The sequence below is a fragment of the Myotis yumanensis genome, unplaced genomic scaffold (assembly GCF_028538775.1).
Source record: "Myotis yumanensis isolate MYYU_CA2020_CCGP unplaced genomic scaffold, mMyoYum1.0.hap1 SCAF_12, whole genome shotgun sequence".
NCBI classification, from domain to species: domain Eukaryota; kingdom Metazoa; phylum Chordata; class Mammalia; order Chiroptera; family Vespertilionidae; genus Myotis; species Myotis yumanensis.
This window is the reverse complement of record NW_027223763.1, coordinates 52,440,303-52,462,766: the sequence shown is the minus strand read 5'-3', so window position 1 is coordinate 52,462,766 and position 22,464 is coordinate 52,440,303. Positions and strand designations below refer to the sequence as shown.

The 22,464-nt window shown below is 35.6% G+C and overlaps 1 protein-coding gene across 25 annotated transcripts in view; it reads left to right on the top strand.

The window, feature by feature from the left end:
* Positions 1 to 22,464, top strand: part of PTPRD (protein tyrosine phosphatase receptor type D) — a 2,083,672-nt gene that overhangs the window by 402,689 nt on the left and 1,658,519 nt on the right. The gene's annotated exons all lie outside the window — the stretch shown is intronic.

Sequence of the window (22,464 nt, the reverse complement as noted above, 5' to 3'; positions counted from 1 at the left end):
TTCCTATTGAAACTATTAAGTTATTGGTCTATATCAGGCTTTTATATTATTACTAGAGGCCCTGTGCATGAAATTTGTACACTGGGTGAGGAGTCCCTCAGCCCAGCCTGAACTCTCTCCAATCTGAGACCCCTTGAGGGATGTCTGACTGCCAGTTTAGGCCCGATCCAAGATTGGACATCCCTCTCACAATCCAGGACTGCTGGTGCCCAACCACTTGCCTGCCTGTCTGCCTGATTTCCCCTAACCACTTCTGCCTGCCAGCCTGATCACCCCCTAACCACTCCCCTGCCAGCCCAGTCACCCCCAACTGCCCTCCCCTGCCGGCCCGGTCGCCCACAACTGCCCTCCCCTGCCAGCCATCTTGTAGCTGTGGGCACCACCATCTTTGAGGGGGTGGCAGTCAATTAGCATATTCCCTCCTTATCAGCTGTGGGCACCGCCATCTTTGAGGGTGGGGCAATAAATTAGCATATTCCCTCCTTATTGGCTGTGGGCACTGCCATCTTTGTGACTGCATGAGGGTCAATTAGCATATTCCCTCTTTATTAGATAGGACATTGGGGGGGTTGCATTGTTTATGTGACAAATTGTTTTTCTTTTTTTCTAAATCACAGCCTTGATTTCACCCCAGTAATACTACTGATTTAGGTTCTGGCCTCCAGAACAGTGAAGGAATAAATTTCGATTGTACTAAACCATACAAGTTGTGGTAATCTGTAAAATAGCCATACAGAACGAATACAGAGTGTTTATATGGTAACATCACAGCCTGAATTTATCTAAGGAGATATTCCACAAGTCTTCACTTCCTTCCGGAGTATATATCTGCCAATTAAACAACAAGAGGGAAACAACATATTCAACCTAAGAGTCATCATTACTCTTAATTGTTTCCACAGAGCCTATCTTTAACAAGAAACTCTTTTTCTTCTCAACTTAACAAAATAATCAGTTATAATGAAATATGTATTACCAGCCTTGGCAGGTAAAATAATGGTCAAAATGGTTTATCAATCTTAATCTAGTACTCATTTTGTTACCCACAAAACAATTTATAATAGCTCAACAAACAACTGTAATTAGTTAACTACTACCCTGGACACTGTGGACACAGTTCAGTATATCTTGGTTGACATGCACTTTAATATTTCTACTAGAAACCATTTAGAAAAAGGAATTTAAATAGTCTCAATGAGGTAGAGTAGAAAAGAATAATAAGCAAATAGTTGTAGAAGAGTATGGTAAGTGCTGTGTAGTTGTGCATGAAAGTTGCTGTGGGAACACTGAAGAATCCACTGAGAGCCGGGGAAGATCAGGAAAGGACTCTGAGAGGAAGTTCCATTGGAGGCAGAACTGGAAGGGTGACCAAGCACCTCAGATCATTGGTTATATCCTGATGGGCACACAGGGAGAGTGTGTACCATGGGCAGCTTTTGTGGGGAATTGTTTTCAGTTCTTACAAAATTACATCTTAGAGTATGTGGCAAGAATAGAGGTTTTGAAGTTACAGATTGTTTTCTCCCTTCCGTTATGTTCAATTACCTCTGTGATGCTTCATTTCAGTATTTAAATGTATAAAATATCATTTGCTTCTTTAGTATATATTTAAATTCTATGTTCATATTAGTAGCCATTGTGGCAGTCGTTAATACACAAAATTATCTCTATTTTTTATCAAAGTCTTATAACACTTGTTTTGTAAGAAAGAATAATAAAAGGATATCTATTTTTTGTTTTTAAGGATATAGATTTTCTGATATTAAGAGATTTATGGAAGGGTAGACATTAGATAAAAATTACATTTCAATTTACTCCTGGTCTTTGCCTGTGTAGGTTCCCCAAATGAGTGAAACATCTCCATCCACCCTCCAGATTAGCATAGCTAATGGAAGATAGTAAATCTTCAATATTATGTTACCAATAATCTGAGGTCCAGATTTTCTTAAAATTGTCAGCACCCAAGAATTGAGAGGCTAATTAATATTCAGACGATCCAATATCCTTTGACATTTTCTCCAACACGGCTCTTCACTCAACTTGGTTTTGTCAACTAAACCAAAAGATCTCATACTGTGTTATTGCTTTTTCCCATTCCAATGTTAAAATGAGCTGGTTCATTAATTAGATCAACATTTGCTCAGCGCCTACTTGATGGCAGGCGGCTGGTCACGGAAAAACTTCACGTCCTCTGCAGTACTTGACAGTCTCTACACTTTGCTTCAAGACTCGTAATCCTTACTCCGTGCTCCATGCTATGTACACTTGGAGTGGTGTTCTCTAAAGTGGTGATCTGAATGTCACATTGATTTTCCTAACCTGTCAGTAGGTTTTTTTTTCATTATACTCAGAATTAAACTTTCTTTTTTAAAAAATATATTTTATTGATTTTTTTAAAGAGAGGAAGGGAGAGAGACAGAGAGTCAGAAACATCGATGAGAGAGAAACACCGATCAGCTGTCTCCTGCACATCTCCTACTGGGGATGTGCCCGCAACCCAGGTACATGCCCTTGACCGGAATCAAACCTGGGACCTTTCAGTCCGCAGGCCGATGCTCTGTCCACTGAGCCAAACCAGTTTCGGCAGAATTAAACTTTCTAACATAACTGCCATTACTCTTCTGGCGTCCTCTTTCTTTCCTCTAAGTCCCTGTTGTGATCCTCCTCAGAGTGAGCATACCCCTCCTCTCCCCTCCATGCTCTCCTTTGCTTCCTGGTCTTTGTGTGTGCCCTGCTGTTCCTCTAACGCAGAGGCTCTGGTTCCCATTCCCTCATATTTTACCAAATCCCTACTTGTTCCTAGAGTCTCAATTTATATCTAACTTTTTGAGGAGGAAGTTTCTGACTTCACACTAGTATAGGGATTTACCCCTGCTCTGTATGACTACAGTGCCCTGGAATTGCTTCTTCTTAGTATTTTTTATACAATTGCCCCTTTGCTTGCCTTGTTTCCGCAGTGACTTCTGTGAGGGTATCATTCATATTTGTCCTGTTGCTTGTTGAAGGAGTTTGCAAAACATGTTAAAAAACTCTCCCCTGAAAATCCTTTCTCAAAGTGATATTACACCTCCTCGTTTTAAGAGGTGAAATCTATCTTTCCAACTTATTGTGTCTGGGCTAGACTTATGACTTGTTTTAACTTATAAAATGCTGCAGAGGGTTCGCCATAAACTTTAAAAGGTATTGCAGAATCCAATCTCAACTCTCTCTAACCCGAGACCCTCCGATGTACAGAACCTGGGCTAGCTTCTGAAGGATGAAAGACTGATGAAGGGGGACTCAGCCAGCACACACTCCATGCCTGTGTGAATGAGACCACCTGAGAATCTCCAGCCATAGCTAGCTGCCAGGTAATTGCTACAGCCTGAGTGACCTCAGGCAAGACCAGTTAAAACTGCTGAACAGATGCTGCAGCCTTGCTCCCACAGATTGTCATTCTTGAATTTAACCATCATTTTAAACTGAATGTTAATGTTGAGATAATTCTATAAATTTTCATCAAATAAACTTTATAATGCTAAAAAAAACCTGCTGAACAACAGAATGAGTAAATACAATTATTGCTGTTTCAATCCCCTAAGTTGATAGGATGTTTTGCATCAATCAGGAACTGATATAATTGTATTCATAGTGCCTGCCCGAAGTATTCCTGGTACACGGTAGGATAAAAATTAACCCAGCTGTTGCTCACCGCTGCTGAAATTTGTCTTCATTTTCTGAATAAAACATTCTCTGCAGCCAAACCGGTTTGGCTCAGTGGATAGAGAGTCAGCCTGCAGACTGAAAGGTCCCAGGTTCGATTCCGGTCAAGGGCATGTACCTTGGTTGCAGCCACATCCCCAGTAGGAGGTGTGCAGGAGGCAGCTGGTGGATGTTTCTCTCTCATCGATGTTTCTAACTCTCTATCCCTCTCCCTTTCTCTCTGTAAAAAATCAATAAATATATTAAAAAAAAACATTCTCTGCAATGGCAGTGGCATTGGACCTAGTGAAGTATATATTTTCCCAAATCAGCTGTATTATTCTCAAACTTGTGGAAGCAGTTTTATTGCAAAAATATGTCATTTCTCAGTATATATTATATAAAATGGAAAAATATGTGAGAAAGAACTACTTATTTCTTAGGAAACAAAATTGAATGATTAGAAAAGTTTAAAAAAAAAGTAAAATGTTTTAAAGATGCTATAAATTAGGTGTGGCCATGCCATCTACAAAGGATTGGGGAAAATCTTGACAATTTTGAAGAATTCTACATTCAGGTTGATTTACAAGTAATTTTTATTCCTTTTTAAACTAGAACTCCTAGAAAATGTGTTATGGGTGGTGTTTCTGCAAGATGGACAGCTCAAAAGCCTTATTTAAAAAGAAGTCTTGGCTTTACATCAAAGGACTCTGAAGTGAATGTAGACTTTAAAATTAAATGAAATGTTTAAATATGCCAGTATCATGCTTTTATGAGTTCTACTTTAATAAAAATTTTTCAGTTAATCAATCACTTACAATCCCTATCGTGTCATCTAAGGTATTTGACTTACACATACATATTCATAAAATGAATGAATGTAAGTTGAGGGAATCAAGGATAAAAGGGCGAATAGCGTTTCTGGTTGGGACAAACTGCATAATTGAGGAAAACTTCAGCAGAAAATACTATAGGATTCCAAAATAATGTTACTAGTGTGGATTCCCAGAGGGAAGGGGGATTGGTGAAGGCAGCAAAGGATAAAGGGGGGGTGAATGGTGATAGAAGGAGACTTGACTTGGGATGATAAACACACAATACAATATATATGTGATGTATTATAGAACTGAACACCTGATATATAATTTTATTTACCAATGTCACCCCAATGAATATGATAAAAATATTTTTTTTTAAAAAAGAGGGGGAAATCAAGACAAAATAATGTTAAATAATGTTGAGCAGCGGGGATATAGAAGATGAGGAAAAATAGAGTAGTGAAGTGTGGTCAGGAAGATGTATCAGAACTCTACTGTAGTCATGTCTCTCTGTCAAACTAAAGAGTTTAGTATAGATTCGCTAAAAAAGGAAAGCCTTTGCTGATTTTTGGAGAGTAAGCAAAATTGACCCTCCCCGGCTGGTGTGGCTCAGTGCTTGAGTATCAGCCCATGGACCAAGAGGTCATAGGTTTGAGTCTCTGTCAGGGTACATACAATACCCAGGTTGTGGGCTCAATTCCAGTAGGGGGCGAGCAGGAGGCAGCCAGTTGGTGATTTTTCTCTCATTGATATTTATCTCTATCTATCCCTCTTCCTTCCTCTCTTTCTGAAATCAATAAAAACATTAAAAACACACACACACACACAACTAAACTAAATTGACCCTAGTACATTTTAGGAAGGTAATTTTAGCCATATTGTAAAGCACAAACAGTAGAGTCAGGAGAGACCAGTAGGAGATATTTGCCAAAATACAAGTGAAAGGTGATGAAAACAGTTACAAATAACTGTTTTTATAAGTGTGATAGAATGGTCCAGGAAAATGGAGGTGCATTTTTCTAAAGCAGAGGAGTTCTGCTGCCCTTGGCCTTCATCCTACTAGAAACCAGACCGGCCAGACCCCAAGGGTGTAAGTGGCTTAAAGACTTGAGAGAGCTGTGGTCTCAAACTGGTAGCCCTCCATATTGTATTATCTGACCTGTACAATGCCTTTTAAATGTTTTAATTCAACCTTAACCCCAAAGCACAGGAAGGAGAGAAGCTTCAGTATTTGAGGGAAGTGTAACAGCTGTCTCTTCTGTATCTTTTGGAAATCTGATGTTAATGACCATGCAGAATTAGAGACTCATTGCCAGTTAAAACTGGAGATTTGAGGGATCAAGCCTGAGACTCTCAATTCACTTATTATTAAAAAGAAATTTATATAAATTGAATCAAACATAATAGAATTTTTTGTGTATCGGTCACCAAAAAAGCAGAATATATTTTCTTTCCTGGTATGGGATGGGGATATTAGGATTGTTACTCTTCTCAGAAACGTTAATAATAGGGATTCTTAAAAATAGCAAGAAGTCAGTGGGTTTGCTAATTATGGAGTTATTTAACATGGATGACAGCAGCTTAGAGTTTTCTTGAGCAGTGGTCTCTCTCAGATCTCAAAATATTCTGAAAAGTCTATTGTATCTTGTGACAATAAGCTGGGTATTGTCATATAACAATCTACACACTTGAGAATACTATTTTGTGTAGTGTGCTTAATGTTCCACACTTCCGTGATTCTGGGTACTGCATTTTTATAGCATTTGGTGATTTTATTTTTTCTACCAATGTTATCTGTGGACCAAAAACCTACCTTGGCAATGCCAGTCATTTTAGAAACATCCCTGAAAAAAATGGTTCAGTGTTAATTTTGTTTGGGTGAGGACTTGTAAAGTATGACAAATGCATTGGGATATAATAACACCATCCTTTCATCTGTCATATTGTTAAATCAAAGTGCAAGTGTTGCATTCATGTGATAAAATGCTTTCTTCTTACTTTTTCTTTTCGTCAGTTAAGAACGAAGATCAAATGGAAATAAATTGGACCTGAGTAAACAAGATTACAGAAATGTTTACTCTATAGACCAATAAATTAATAGCAAAAGGATTGATCATATATCTTTGAAGTCCCAAATTATAAGGAGAATTCTAATGATACCTTGCACACAGGTCAGCTGCTGGAGAGTAGTGGACACTCAGGCTGGATTTAGTTATGCTGAACTTTTCTGAGAGTCTGGCTCTTCACTCTCAAATTCCCATCACTAGCAAGGGCTGTTCTTTTCTTCCAGCACCACTGTCTATCAGCATTCTACATGTTTGTTGGACAAATGAAACGGTTACCACTACACTGAAAACCTGAGCCATTAGTATGGAGAAGTAGTGTTCAAATGTTGACAAGTAAATCGATCTGGCAGAAATTCCTCTGGAAATTCTCACCTTTTATGCTAAATCATTTTCTTAAACGTTTGCCATCCCCACAGGGAATAGACATGGCAGATTTTTATCAATTCTTGTGTTATATTGATAGAATGTTATAATGCTACATGGGTATGAGTTTGTTCATAACCCACATTTGTGGATTCTATAAGAAGCAACAACAACAAAGAAAGAAAAATCCCGGTTCTACTGTGAATTCTTCTTAATAGATTAATTATCATTTGCAATGTTGATATGAAAAGATTTATCATCTGATTAACTGACATTTAAAAAGCATGAGCTTTAGAATCAAATTAGCATATGTTCTAACCGTTATCTGGAACATATTAGCCATACAACCTTAGGCAAATTACTAAATCACCCAAAGGTGTTTGTAAAACTCAAAACCATTCCATAAGGCATGTATGAAGATTAACTGAGATAATTTTTATATATATATGAAGTGCCTAGAATACAGCTTACAACAAAAGAGGGAACATGTAATTATCTTTCTCTTTTTTCCTTCAGAAGACTCCTCAAAGCAGAAAGTAAATTTTCCATTGTCACAGAAGATTATGCATTGTCCCAAAGTGAAAAATATCATTAAAAGCATTGCTTTACATGTTCAATATTTTTCTTATCTTTTTGGTCCGAATAATATCCTAAAAATTGAAAATCATCTTGTGTATTCTTTCATTAAATGTAATAAGTTGTAGTAAATCAGAGTTCACAAACAGCTAGGACATCATAGAGAAAATGTCCAAATTTTATGAAGATTCACAGTGAGATCACCTTTAATGCTGTTCTGGTATTAGTGTTATGAAATAGCTAGTAGAGATAGAAAGCAAAATCCTTTACCGCTTTCCATCTGTTTGCAATACCATTAATCTCCTTGTCTTGGAAAATGTGGTCTCTGCTTTTATACACAGTAGGTTATGAATGAGGCAACTATTTTCAACATTACTGTTGGGGTTATAGACCTGCATTCTATGCACTTTAGTTCTCACTGCCTACAAGTGTGATACCTAGAAAGGATAGCTGGAAAGAGCTATCTCAGATTATGAAGTATCTACTCTTATGTCAGATAGGATGTCAAGGGTCTCACATGCCTTCGCCTCTTTGATACTCAGAAAACCTCAAATGTGTCATTTTGACTGAGTGAGGAGAAATCTCTGGGCTTGCCCTCATACCTCAGATTTTTTTATAAACCAAAAAAAAAAATGTGAAAGCAACATGGAGAATGGGGCGAGAAACTGAGAGAATTCACCAGGGAAAGGGATGGATGTGCTTGTACCACATAACACTATGCCTTTTATTTCACTACTGCATTACTCACCAATGGAGCATACATTTACCAAGCGTACACCAATGCTCTATGCACTGTGCTAGGAGCTGGGGTTTTACACACAAGTGCACCCTAATTCTCCTCTTAGAGTTCTAGAGTCAAGGTTAGTGGATTATAACTAGGATTTCTTTTTTATTTAAACCATTGAATTATCTCATTATTAAAATGTTTTGGAATCATTCTTTTATCTTCCTTTGTGATTTTTTTTCCTTTGTAGTAGAATAACTTTAGTTCTAAGGGAGCTTTGAAAGTGACATACCCATGAATGTGACTAGCTGTGTTAAATTGTGTAAAGTATGAATTAAAAATATTTGCAGATACTCAGAATTATTACATGTAAGTAAAAATTAATATATTTCTTTTGAAAACTCAGTTATCTCCCCATTACTATTCACAGTTTTTCTACTTTACAATATGCTTGTGTATTCCATTGTTTGCTTACTAGTTTATTTATAGAGAAAATGAAAAGACTGGTTTTCTTGGAACTTTATGTTTGACATTTTCTTTTAAAAAATAACTTTACAGTTTCTTGTCTGTGTCTACCCTTTGACTCTTCACTTACTCTTTCAGTTTTTATCTCTCCTTTTTTTTCCTTTTGTTATTTCAGACCCATCCTAGATGCTGGGCAGCTCTGAATCCTTGAGGGAAGGCATAGAAACCAATGAATACACTTAAACAGTTGCAACATTGTCTTTGCTCATATTAACTTCTGTTTTAAATAACTTCTAATGCTGATTTGGTCATTTTATCTTAAACACAGTGTAGAAGGATCCATTTTTAAAACATTAAGAGTTTCTGACCACTTTGAGCATTAAAAGACATGCAATCCTAATTTTCTTCCTTTTTCATTTGAATACTTCAGTTGCTCAAAGGTTATAAGAATGGATTGATCATGAACCTAGTTCATGGAACATTGTCATCATCCATCTATGCAAGGCAATTCTTAGTATTGTCATGTGTTTTTTTCTCTTCCCTTGTTCTCAATCCCAGTCCTAAACGGTACCCACTCTAATATATTTAATATAACTCATCTGTATTCAGCAATGATAAAATGTTTGTCATTTTAAAAATAAAATGCAGACTATAGTGTTCAGTATGTGCTAAGATCTGATCTGAAAATATGGTATAATTAAAACCCAAAAAATGCTAACCGACAAATATTGCTATTATTACTTTTATCACCACAGTTATTTCATTTTGCATTTTTGATATAGACATCAAGAGATTAAAAAACCCAGCCAAGCTCCAAAGCTAATATATGGAAAATACAGCATATGAACCCAAATAGTTTGGCTGGGAGTCTTTGTTTTTATCCAATTATGCTGTATTATCTAAACGCTCTCTTCATAGTTTGTTGCACAATAGTGCCAGGAATGGAATTGCTGGGTAATTTACATACACAGCATCATGGAGTATTGTCATATTGTTTCTACGATGCTGCACCCATTTGCAGTCCTATTTGCAGTGCAGGAATCCTCACTACATCCAGAGCCAGGACTTAATGTTTTCCTGTTTTGTATTTTTTGCCAAACTGATATGTATAAAGTAGAAATCTGTGCTTTTAATTTGCATTTCTATTTTGTGGTGAGTTTATTTCTTCAAAATACGTATTTATCACTTTGATGTTCCCTTCTGGAAATTTTCTATTAATATTATTAAATAAGTAAATAGATAGATAGCACTTATGTGCATTACTTAGGAATAGTAAAATCTTAACATTGATTGTCATTATTGTTATTATTACTTTTATATTTATTATATTTTCTATACTTTCTGGAGGATTTGGAAGAGTTACTGGTCCCTATAATTTTTAGACATTTCAAATATATTTTCCCAATCTTTCATCCAGCTGTGTTTTTTCCTTGATGTCCTTTGATTAAGAAAGCTATAATTTTGATGCATGAAATATACTTTTGGATTTTTAGTATTTATGATATAGAGTCATATCTGAGAAAGCCTTCCTACCTTAGAGTTCCAACAATATTGTCATATTCTTTTCTGTTATATGTGTCTTCCATTTGAAGTTATTTTTACCATATGGCATAAGATAGGGAATTTTTTTCTACATGTAAAAAAACAATTTTTCTGACATTTATTAAATACCTCAACCTTTTTGCATATATAAATTATATGTTTCTAAGACATCATTATGTTACTCTTTCTACTTGACAGTAACTGCAAGCATTACCATACTATATTAATTACTATGGCTTTTTAATATGCTTTCATATTTAGCAAGATCCTTTATCCCAATTTTTGCTCTTGTATGTTATAACTATAACCTACTCATAGTATTTTTAATTTATGATGTTTATGATATTTCTTAAACATTCCTGGCAATTATATTGTAATTGTATTAAATTTACAAGTAAATTTAGGGAGGAGTAAACACTTTAAAATGTTAAATTATTCTATATATGAACACAATTTCTCTCTATATTTGATGAGTACTTTTATGTCATTTCATAGAGTTTTAAACTTCCATGTATGCAATTCATATTTGTATTGAGTTACTGTATTTTATTTTATTTTTTATGTTTTGGTAAGCATGCTTTGTAAAGTTTACCATAACCTATTTGTTAAGTGGGGTTACTATATTTTAAAATATTTATTATAGTTTCTTTTGGTATTATAAATGGTATATTACATTTTCTGATTTTAATTTCTCATATAAATAATTATATGAAGATAACCTCCTCTATTTAGCTATAATGATTATGTGATTATCTTGAATTGTCTATATAAAATGTCATATAAATTAATAAATGCTACCATTTTATTCCTTAGTTCCAAAACTATATGATGATTTTTTTTTACTTGACTTATATTGCATTATCTAGGACGTACAGTTTTGTGCTAAACAGTAATGATGATAGAGGACAGCATTATGTTGTTGTTGATCTTACATGTCTCTCTCTGAAGTTTATTCATTGAGGATGAGATTTACTTAGTTTTGTAGTAGTAATCTTTATCAATCTATAGAAGTGTAATCCTAACTCAGTTTTCTAATTTTCTTTTTAAATCCTAAATATATTTTCACTTCATAAAATCCCTTTTTTCTGCACAAATGAGATGATTATGTGATTTGTGTCCTTTAACTCATTGAAGAAAATATGTACATTTATAGATGTCTAAAGTTAAGTCATTCTTGTATTTCTGGATAAAACATAAATTAGTATAATGCAATTTTTAAAAATACACTATTGTATTCAGTTAGCCAATCTTTCACTTAGAATTTCACCATCTCAGTTCATGAATTAAATTAGAATATGATTTTTTCTCTGCTTTCTCTAGTTTTGGCATCAGTTTTATACTATTGTCATTAGAAATAACTGTGTTTCCTCCTTCAATCTTCTGTAACAATTTGTAGTATCATGTTGAAGAGTTTCTTGGTGTTTATCAGTAAAATCATCCAGTCAAATATGTATCCATTTCATCTAGATTTCCCATTTATTTAAGACTAGAGGCCTGGTGCACGAATTCATGCATGGGTGAGGTCCACCGGGCCTGCCCCAATCGGGGCCAATCAGACCAGGCCGGCCCCGGGGGAGGGGATGCAGGAAGTTGGCTGGCCAGCCCCACCCCTGATCAGGATGTGGGGGGCCAATCAGGGGTGGAGCCAGCTGGGAGGAGGGCCCCCAGGTGGTTGGTGGGCCAGCCCTGCCCCTGGTCTTGCTACTCTCTATACCTACCCTTAATGTTTTCCACACAGACACCAGTGAGAACTTTCAAATTTGCATTTCATCATATCAATTTCCTTTGAAGAAACTTTTAATAGCTTTTCTTTGTCCTGAAGTATAAACTCAACACTCCTGCATACATACCACCTGCCATAACTTCCTGTTTCCTGCCTCTCCTATCTCTTTGCCTTCTTCACCTTTGCCAATCTGGATTTATTAATGTATCATTCTCTCTTTTTCTCCCCTGGTGTTTCATGTTTATATTATTTTCCTTAAAATATATTTTTATTGATTTCAGAGAGAGGAAGGGAGAGAGAGATTGAAACATCAATGATGAGAGAGAATCATTGATTGGCTGCCTCTTGCACAACCCCTACTGGGAATTGAGTCTGTGACCCAGGCATGTGCCCTAGACAGGAATCGAACCTGAGACTCTTCAGTCCGCAGGCTGATGCTCTATCCATTGAGACAAACCAGATAAGATGCTGGTATGATTTATGTGTTTGCAAAGAACCTTTGTTCAAGATAACCTTTTCTAATCACTTTTACTGTGTAACTGTCACAGTATCTTAAGATTTGGGATCTTTCACTGCCTTCATAGATCCTTTTTGGTTTATTTACAGATGTGATTTACTAGAGGCCTGGTGCACAAATTTGTGCACCAGTGGAGTCCCTCTGCCTAGCCTGAGTGATCAGGCTGAAACCAACTCTCCGACATACCTGGAGGGTTCATGGATTGCAAGAGGGCGCAGGCCAGGCTGAGGGACCCCACCAGTGCAGGATTGGGGCTGGGAAGGGACGTGGGAGGTTGGCCAGCTGGGGAGGGACTGTGGGAGGGCTCCAGGGCATGTCTGGCTCATCTCGCTCAATCCTGATCGGCTGGACCCCAGCAGCAAGCTAACCTACCAGTCAGAACGTCTGCTCCCTGGTTGTCAGTACACGTCATAACGAGTGGTTGAGCAGCCTTAGCATATCGTTAGCATATTATGCTTTGATTGGTTGAACAGATGACCGAATGACCGGACACTTAGCATATTAGGCTTTTATTATATAGGATGCATGTGCATGAATAAAATGTTGCTGTTTTATTCCTTGTTTCTGAACAATTTTATGAGTGATCTGAGTGGTTTGGTTTGGGTTTTTGAAAGGAAACTGCCTAGGCTTTTTATTATTGTTGTTGTTTAATGCCTAAGCTGTTACATTCTGAAAATATAGTTAGACTTCCTCCAAATTGTCAGTAGGGAACAAAAAGAAAAAAAAAACACATTAATAATCTTGTAACCATGTCCTGGTCAGAGTGGCTCAGTTGGTTAGGTGGCATCCTGTGCACCAGAAGTTTGGTGGTTCTGTTACCAGTTAGGGCACATGCCCAGGTGCAAGTTCGGTCTCTGGTCAGGGTGCACAAAGGAGGCAGACAATTGATGTTTCTCTCTCACATCAATCTTTCTCTCTTTCTCTCTCTTTTCCCTTCCTCTCTCTCTAAAGTCAATAAAAGCTTATTTCTAAAAAAAAAAATTTTAATCTCATGCTGAAAAAATTTTACATAAAAAACTATATGAACAAATGGTGTTTAAATTTAAAAATTGTATTTACATGTAGTATTCAAAGACTAATGCTACCCATTTTGCTATTTTGAGTAATATGAAGTATTTAAAGTAATACAACAATTCATGCTCCTCAAAGGAAAAATCTTTGCTTTTATGACCATTTACCACCAAATAAAAGAAAATGTCCCTAACAAATACTGTTTGTACTACACTGTATTTCAAAGGAGTAGTTGGAACCATAACAAGCCAATTGCAGTTTAGTTTTATGTGTATTGTTACTGTACTTTGCAGCCAAAAGAATATAAAAAAGCAGCAAAATTCTATTAAAAATAACCTTCCCTTTATGTTTTTCATTATTTGTGCTAAGATTTTTTTCTATATTTTATCTTTAGGTTTTGTTTCTCTTCCAGTTCCAGAATAGGTTGTGTTAATATGTTGAATACGACATTATTTATGACTAGAGGCCCAGTGCATGAAATTCGTGCACTTGAGAGGGGTGTCCCTCAGCCCAGCCTGTACCCTCTCCAATCTGGGACCCCTTGGGGGATGTCCGACTGCCGGTTTAGGCCCAATCCCTGTGTGAGCAGGCCTAAACCGGCAGCCGGACATCCCTCTCACAATCCAGGACTGCTGGCTCCCAACCGATCCCCTGCCTTCCTGCCTGATTGCCCCTAACTGTTTCTGCCTGCCAGCCTGCTCACCCCCTAACCACTCCCTTGCCAGCCTGATCGATGCCCAACTGGTCCCCTGCCAGCCCAGTTGCTTCCAACTGCCCTCCCCTGCAGGCCCAGTTGCCCGCAACTGCCCTCCCCTGCTGGCCTGATCACCCACAACTGCCCTCCCCTGCTGGCCATCTTGTGACCACATGGGGGCGGCCATCTTGTGTGAGAGCATGACAGTCAATTTGCATATCACCTCTTTATTATATAGGATAATCACTTTATAGTCAGGCCATATATAATCATATTTTGTCCCATACTTTAACTAACTTACTCATTGGGTTGCTTTTAAAGTTTTGCAAAAATTAGAAACTTAATTAAGAAAACGTATCTTTAACTAAAATATGTAGGATTTGTATCCTAGTGTAACATTAGCTCCTTAATGAACTTGTAATATAAATATGAGGGATTGCAAGGTTTCCCACTACTACCTTCAAAGGAAAGAAACAAAAATCTTAAATCTAGCACTTATAGCTAATAATTCTGTATCATATATTTTAAAATTTATTAGGATGGTAGATCCTATGTTACATGACCTTATCACAAAACTTAATAATGTTACTAATATTAAAATATAGAGGTTAAGAGGAATCTTTTAGAGGTGCTAGGCATATTAATGGCATAAATTATGGTGATGATTTCATGAATATATATTTATCTCCAAACTCAGCAAGTTATTTATATTAAACATGTACAGCTTTTTATATGTCAGTAACACCTCAGTAAAGTAGTTAAAAAATGCCAGACCATCACTACCTGTGTTTTTATATCTATTTATAGAAAATGATTTTATATTCTAAATTAATATATCATAAGCTAACTATATTTGATAATAGATTATGTGTATATTAAAATTTGGGTAAATAATTGCTTTGTTGTTTCATGGATGTGAACTCATATTGTAAGAGCTACCATTCATTGAGAACCATGGCTAGGCCAGATGCTTTTACAAGTCCTTCAAATGAGAAAAAACTGAAGATTTTGTGAAGTTCAGTGATCAGATCCTATTAACATAGCTAATAAGTGCTAGTTTTGGTGTTTGTTGAAATGACACTGTTCATTTCAGCAAGTGATCACTAACTCTCTTAACCTGAGGGAGAAAAATCAAAGATTTATTATCAAGACAAAAGCTGCATCTTATAACTAACTTAATAAAGTAATCCGATCTTTACCACTACCTGTTTTAAGAAACATTTCATAATTTTATTTTTGTTTTTTTAAAGAGAGTAGAAGAGAGAGGGAAAGATAGAGAGAAACATCGATGTGAGAGAAACACATTGACTGGTTGTCTCCTACACATGCCCTGACCAGGGCCAGGGCTGGGAAGGAGCCTGCAGCTGAGGTATGTGCCCTTGACTTGAATCAAACCCAGGACCCTTCAGTCCACAGGCCAATACTCTAGAACCATTTCATAATTTTAAAGATCAATAATCTTAAGGTAGACATTTTCTAAGTAAATGTTTAAGTATGTATCTTTACTAATGTAAACAATTATACTGATCATCACTAAGCATTTTTATATTTTAAAACACCTGTGACACTCTAATTCATGAATCAAAAGAAAGAATAAAATAAGTAGAACATGAAGGTTCAGAAGTAAATATAATATTGAGTTACTTATTTTATTGCTGGCTCTTGATGAATTATGTCCAAATTATGATCTTTCTGTCAATATTTAATTTATTACCATTTCATTTATGTGCATTTCATTTATGATAACTTATTTGTACTTCTTTTTGGAAATAAGTATAATTAAAAATTATAAAATGGTTCACTTGATTCTGTAAATTTCAAGCTTTTTCTAGAAGAAAAAATGTATATATTTTGTCGGTGCACTATACCCATAAATTAAAAACATGCTGTGAATGAAATTTTTTAACCTATGTCTGACACATTATGAAAATAAGCCTAATTTAGGAAATGATGCCAAATAAAAGAAAATTACTGTTTTTATTATAGCGTATAGTTCTAAATAGCGCATTTAATTTGTATGCATACACATATGGCTGGCAGTTATTTATGCTATTTGTAGGAAAAAATATTTTCCCCAAAATTGAGTACAGTAATTACTATCAACACTATTATAGTACCAAGTCAAATCTTGGCTGTCTTAAATTTAACATTCACAGTTTAACTGTTCATGTGAGACCACAAGAACCAGGATATGCTACTATTGTCATTATCCTGAGACTGAGCTTTTCATCTAGTGCTCTATGGGGGTACTAGGTACCAGCCAAGCATTTACTAAAGGATGAGGCTAGATTAGACAGTTGCATAGCACAGCACAGGCGTCTCTATGAGTCTTTATTGCTTTCTGCTTATCCTGATGTGTGAAATAGTCTCCTGTGAGGTCCTATAATCTTTTTTTCATCTGTGTGAAAAAAATGACTTGAACATTTTTAAAGTCAATTTTTATTTGGGAATATTAAGATAAAAGAGAGCATTAAATTTAAGGATGTGTGAAAATTTGGAGACATTTTAGGGGGAATATGATGACTTTAGTTTTGATAAGATTATAAATGTATGGGATATCTGTGTGAGATGTCTGATACTACACCTTACTGATATGAGTAAGCCTAGGCTTGTCACTTAAACTTTGTAACTTTTAGTTATTTGTAATATTTTATGTTGTTCTAACGTCTTTTCTAAGAATCTTGATGGTCTTATTTCTAACAAGATTTTTAAAAATAACAGAATATGCTAAAGAGCAAGATTCCACACTTCACATTAAATTCCCCAACACAAGTAAGTGTATCTAATCATAGTACAATCTATATTATAAAAGGCCCGTGGCCCTAACACCATAACGACCAAGACCGGCATGGGTGGGTGGGGCCTCGAGATTTCTTGTGCTGGGCTTGTAGTGATAATATGAACTCTGCCACCTGGAATCATACTTGGATGATTTATTCCAAATAAAGACAGATAAATGGCCACACTCCATTTTGTAAAGTGAATTTTTGTCAGGTAATATATACTTTCTAATCGATGTCTTCATATTTATAAGGGAAAAGGGGTACTTTAGTGATATTTGTGTGACAGTAGTAACTTTTCCAATTTGTTTCATTTAAATTTACATTTTTATTTATAAGTATGTACCAGCGTCTCCTCCCTAAGAACCTTTGATGCTATCTAAGTTTTAGTTTACTTCACCTCACATAACCACTGGAACTCAACATGAAATGTTGGTCACTCAGCTTTCACGAGCAGGCCTGTCACGGGAGTTAACAGTGAGTTAGTAGAGCCCTAGCTGGTTTGGCTTAATAGATAGAGTATTGGCCTGTGGACAGAAGAGTCCCTGGTTTGATTCAGGTCAAGGACATATACCTGGGTTGCGGCCTTGATCCCCAGTGGGGAGTGTGCAGGAGGTAGCCGATCAATGATTCTCATCATTGATGTTTCTATCTCTCTCACTCTCTCCCCTCCTCTCTGAAATCAATAAAATATATATATTAAAAATAAATAAATGAATTGTCTGACCTTAAAAAAAAGTGAGTTAGTAGAATGGAGTTGCATCACTATTATTAGATACTTTCTTAGAAAAGGCCCCAACTTCTGCCGTAACCAATTTTTGTTCCTATATTTCTGATTTAGTTCAGCATTATATGAGCTAGAGGAGAGACGTCAAATCTATAGACGTCAACTCTAAACAGCCCCATCAAAGGTGACTAGAACTGGAATGGCTAGTCTCACTAGAGCATGATTTGGTGACTCAGAGAATTATAGATAGTGTTAGAAGTGATCCAAGTAAAAGGTTACTTTTAAGTCAATCCAATAAGGAAGGTTTTTAACTATTTATTTGTATGTTTTATAAATTTCTATTAATAATAGTAATATTTTAAGTCTTTTTTTGCCTTTTTTTATTTTTATTGGTGATGCTATTGCAGATGTCCCGTTTTCCCACCCTTTGCCCCCCTCTACCCAGTCCCTGCCCCCTTCTCTCTGGCCGTCACCACACCGTTATCTTTATCCATGGGTGATGCATATACAGTATGTTCTTTAGCCAATCACTTCACCTTATTTCATCCAGTCTCCCTCCCCCTCCACTCTGACAGCTGTCAGACTGTTTCATGTATCTATGTCTCAATTCTATTTTGTTCTTCATTTTATTTTATTCATTAGACATAGTGGCAAAAATATTGCTCTGAGAGATATCTGAGCTTTTACTGCCTAAATTTTCTCCTAGGATTTTTATGGTTTAATGACTTACATTTAAGTCTTATTCATTTTGAGTTTAATTCCTGTATATGATGTAAATTGGTGGTCTAGTTTAATTTTTTTTGTATGTACCTCTCCAATTTTCCCAACACCATTTATTAAAGAGACTATATTACCCCATTGTGTGTTCTTACCTCCTTTGTCAAATATTAGTTGATTTCTGGGCTCACTTTTTTATTTCTTTGATCTATATGCCTATTCTTATGCCAGTACCGTGCTGTTTTCTATTACAATGACCCAATGACCTTGTAGTATAGTTTGATAGTAGGTATTGCGATACCTCCAACTTTGTTCTTCTTTCTCATGATTGCTGAAGCTATTCAGGAACTTATCATGGTATATCTTCCCACTTATTTGTATCTTCCTCAATTTCTTTCTTCAATATCCTATAGTTTTATAGGATATTGTTTTAACTGCTTTCGTTAAATTTATCCCTAGATACCTTATTTTTTTATTGCAATAGTAAATGGGATTGTTTACATAGTTTCTCTTTTGATAGTTCATTGTTGGTGTATAGAAATGTTACCTCTTTGTGGATATTAATTTTGTATCCTGCTACTTTCATTTATTAACTTTAGTAGCATTTTGTGGAGTCTTTAGGGTTTTTATGTACAATATCATGTCATTTGTGAATAAAGACAGTTTAACTTTCTTCTTTCCAATTTGGATGCCATTTATTTCTTCTTCTTGTCTGATTGCTGTAGCTAGGACTTCAGTACTATGTTGAATAAGGGTGGTAAAAGCATACATCTCTGTCTTTTTCCTGATCTTAAGGGAAACACATACTTTTGCCCATTGAGTATGATGTTGGCTGTGGGTTTGTCATATATGGCCTTTATTACATTGAGGTATATTCCCTCTATTCCCACTTTGCTGATAGTTTTTTTTTTATCATAAATAGGTGCTGGGTTTTATAAAATGTTTTTTTCTGTATCTATTGATATGATCATGTGGTTTATAACCTTCATTTTGTTTATGTGGTGTATCACACCTATTGATTTGTGGAGATTGTAGCAACCTTGCATCCCTGTAATAAATCCCACTTGGTCATAGTGTATGATCTTTTTAATGTATTGCTGGATTCAGTTTGCTAATATTTTGTTGAGGATTTTAGCATTTATGTTAATCAGGGATGTTGGCCTATAGTTTTCTTTCTTTGTAGTGCCTTTATCTGGTGTAAGAAGACTGAAACACTATCATATTCTTAGAACATCTCTGAGAATTAGGTGGTGATATGAATATATAAACACTTAGGCTGCAAGAGGTTTTGACTTGTTCTTGAAGTTAGATTTAAGCAGTGACTGTCTACCAACAGCCACATGATATCATACTCCTACTTTAAATAAAAATCTGCCACTAGAATCAAATAATTGTTTCATGATGTCAGCCTTTAGATTTTGACTCATTAAAATGAACACCATGTAACTTAAAATAAATTTTTATAAGGATGGAGCTGTGACCACTGCTGCCTGTCTAGGATACATGCATTGACACATGTGATGCTCCAGCATATCTGTATCATTCTTTGGAATTCTTAATATGTCAAAGTCTCACCTGAATTCTGTGTTGCATGTCAAATTTGAATTGCTCTTGTGCTATGTGATGGAAGAGTATCTGATTGATAACCTATTTTACACTAGTCCTTTGATATTTCTTCTTTACTTATGTAGATCCATTTAATATAACTGCATTGAATTTTTAGTGGATAAATTAAAAAACTGGATCCACTTGGAACCACTTTCTATTGCCTATTCTGAGTAAGGGTCATACTTCCTGATTTTTTGCATGGTCTACTAAATTTAGGTTAAAAACTGTATAAATCATATGTATCTGGAGATTTCCAGCCTAAATCTGAGCTATAAGTGGCATCTTTTACTGTTAAGGCTCTGGAGTTTTTTCTGGTATTTTCTTCAGCTGTAGCCATGGAGGTTGAACCGAGCCCTTAGGCCAGAAAGTGGTAAGTATCATTAAATAGTCGGGGTGCTTTAAAACATTATAGCCAGCTTACAATTTTTACCTGTAGAAGGCTCAACCACTTCCTCCTCTGCCATTACAGTGAATATTCCTGCTCTTTCATTTGTATTCATTGGTTTTACTCTATTAGGATTGAGACATGAATTCATAGATTGGAGTAGAAATTTATGGGTCAACAGCTAGTAACTACTATTTTCAGAATCCTTTCTCCATTCTGCAGGCTATCTCTATATTTGAACCAGATCTGTTTCCCACTATTTTGGGCATGAATGGTGTCCCATAAGTGCAATTGTTCTTCTGTAATAAAGTCCTGACAGGTGGCTTGCTTCTTTCTATCTAAATGCAAAGGTTATAGAAATAGCAAAAGTTAGTAGGAAATAAACCAAGGATTAAACTGTAGTTACTCTGCTGTACTTTTACATTTTCCTCCCTTAAGTCTAGATAAGGTATGCTTTTTAAAATTTTTTTAATTGCTAGGCTGGTGAGATACATAGATAGAGGAAGATTATGCTTTTTGTTTTGTTTTGTTTTACTAAAAGAAAGCTTAACATTCTCATTTATTTAACTTTTGTCTGATACTCATAGACAGAGTGAGTTTTAAACTAATGTCATAAGTCATTGGATTAGTGAGTGACAGATCTGTTTTCTTTTAATAAATACCCTTTTGGGTAAAAACTTTATGTTGAAAAATGAAAGATTAAAACCTTTTTTCTTTCATTTTATAAATATGGGAAGATACACTGCTGCTTTGGTATTTCCAGAGAAAGAGAAGCACAAAAGATGCTGTTCTTGTGATTTTTTCGTTAGATCTCTATAGAGATTTTAAAAGGCAAATGTTAGAATAAGAGCCCATGCAGAGGCAAGGTACCATAAAGGACATGGCTGACTGCAGGCTTACCGCAGCCATGAAAACAGCATCACTGCTGCAGATAATAATATAGGTCATTAGAGATTTTAAACAGTGCTCCCATCTATAATGAACACTGGTTTTTCAGATACAACACATTAGAAAGAATAGACCTTTCAAACCTCATGATCTAGTAAGTAAACTTCATGATCCAGTAAACACCACAATGTGGATTAAATTATGTAAGAAAGTATAACTGTACAATGCAGATTTTATGATATCATTATCTAAGATTTTTATTTTATTTTATCAGATACAATGCTTATTTTATACATTTTAAAATAATATTTTTTAAAATAATCATCTTATATAAATGCAAATACTTCTTAGAACTTTGTTCTACACATTTTTAGAAACATAATTTCAAGGAAAATCATTGAATTTTCTCCGTTAGCTCCCCAATATTTCCAGGGACAATGGCCATTGCGCTGCCATGAGCTCTGCTTTTCGGGAACAGATTGATGCTGAAGTCACAGTGAGCCTTCTGCAGGCTCCTCAATGCGCATTTTGGTCTCTCAGTCACTTACACGGCACAGCTCTCACAGCTGCCTTGAGAGAAGGTGAGTTTGGACTTTATCTATCTGCCCCTGAAGCAGAAATAATGGCCTTGGACATTTTTGAGGTAGGCCTAGGAGAATTAAATGAAAAAATTCATAAATCAACTTCTGAAAAACCTAGTACATCTACTTCTAACTAAAAGATATACCATACTCTATGTACAATACTTTCCTAAAAACTATTAATTCAGAAAGGAGAGTCCATTCCCTAATAGCGAACCATACAATAAAAATATGTATTAGATTCCACTTTATTGATAATATCTCTAACAATAGATATATTTCTAACATTTATATATCCTTAAATATGTTTCCTTCATAAGTGAACACACAGTCCACCTGTGTACCTAGTTGAGATGAAAGATTTGTTACTTTCAGCATGTTGGAAGTTTTAAAACTTATTTTAAGTCCTTTATTTTTACCATGCTTCTACTTTGGTCACTAGTAACATAGTTTTGAATTGACATTTTGACTCATTATGTAAAGAAATATAAGGTAATGATATAAAATATTCAAATGTTTCAGATTTTACCGTTTAAACAAATATAATGATTCAACTGTGAGCTGTCTGGTGTGCAGCACTTAAATGCCGTAGCTCATG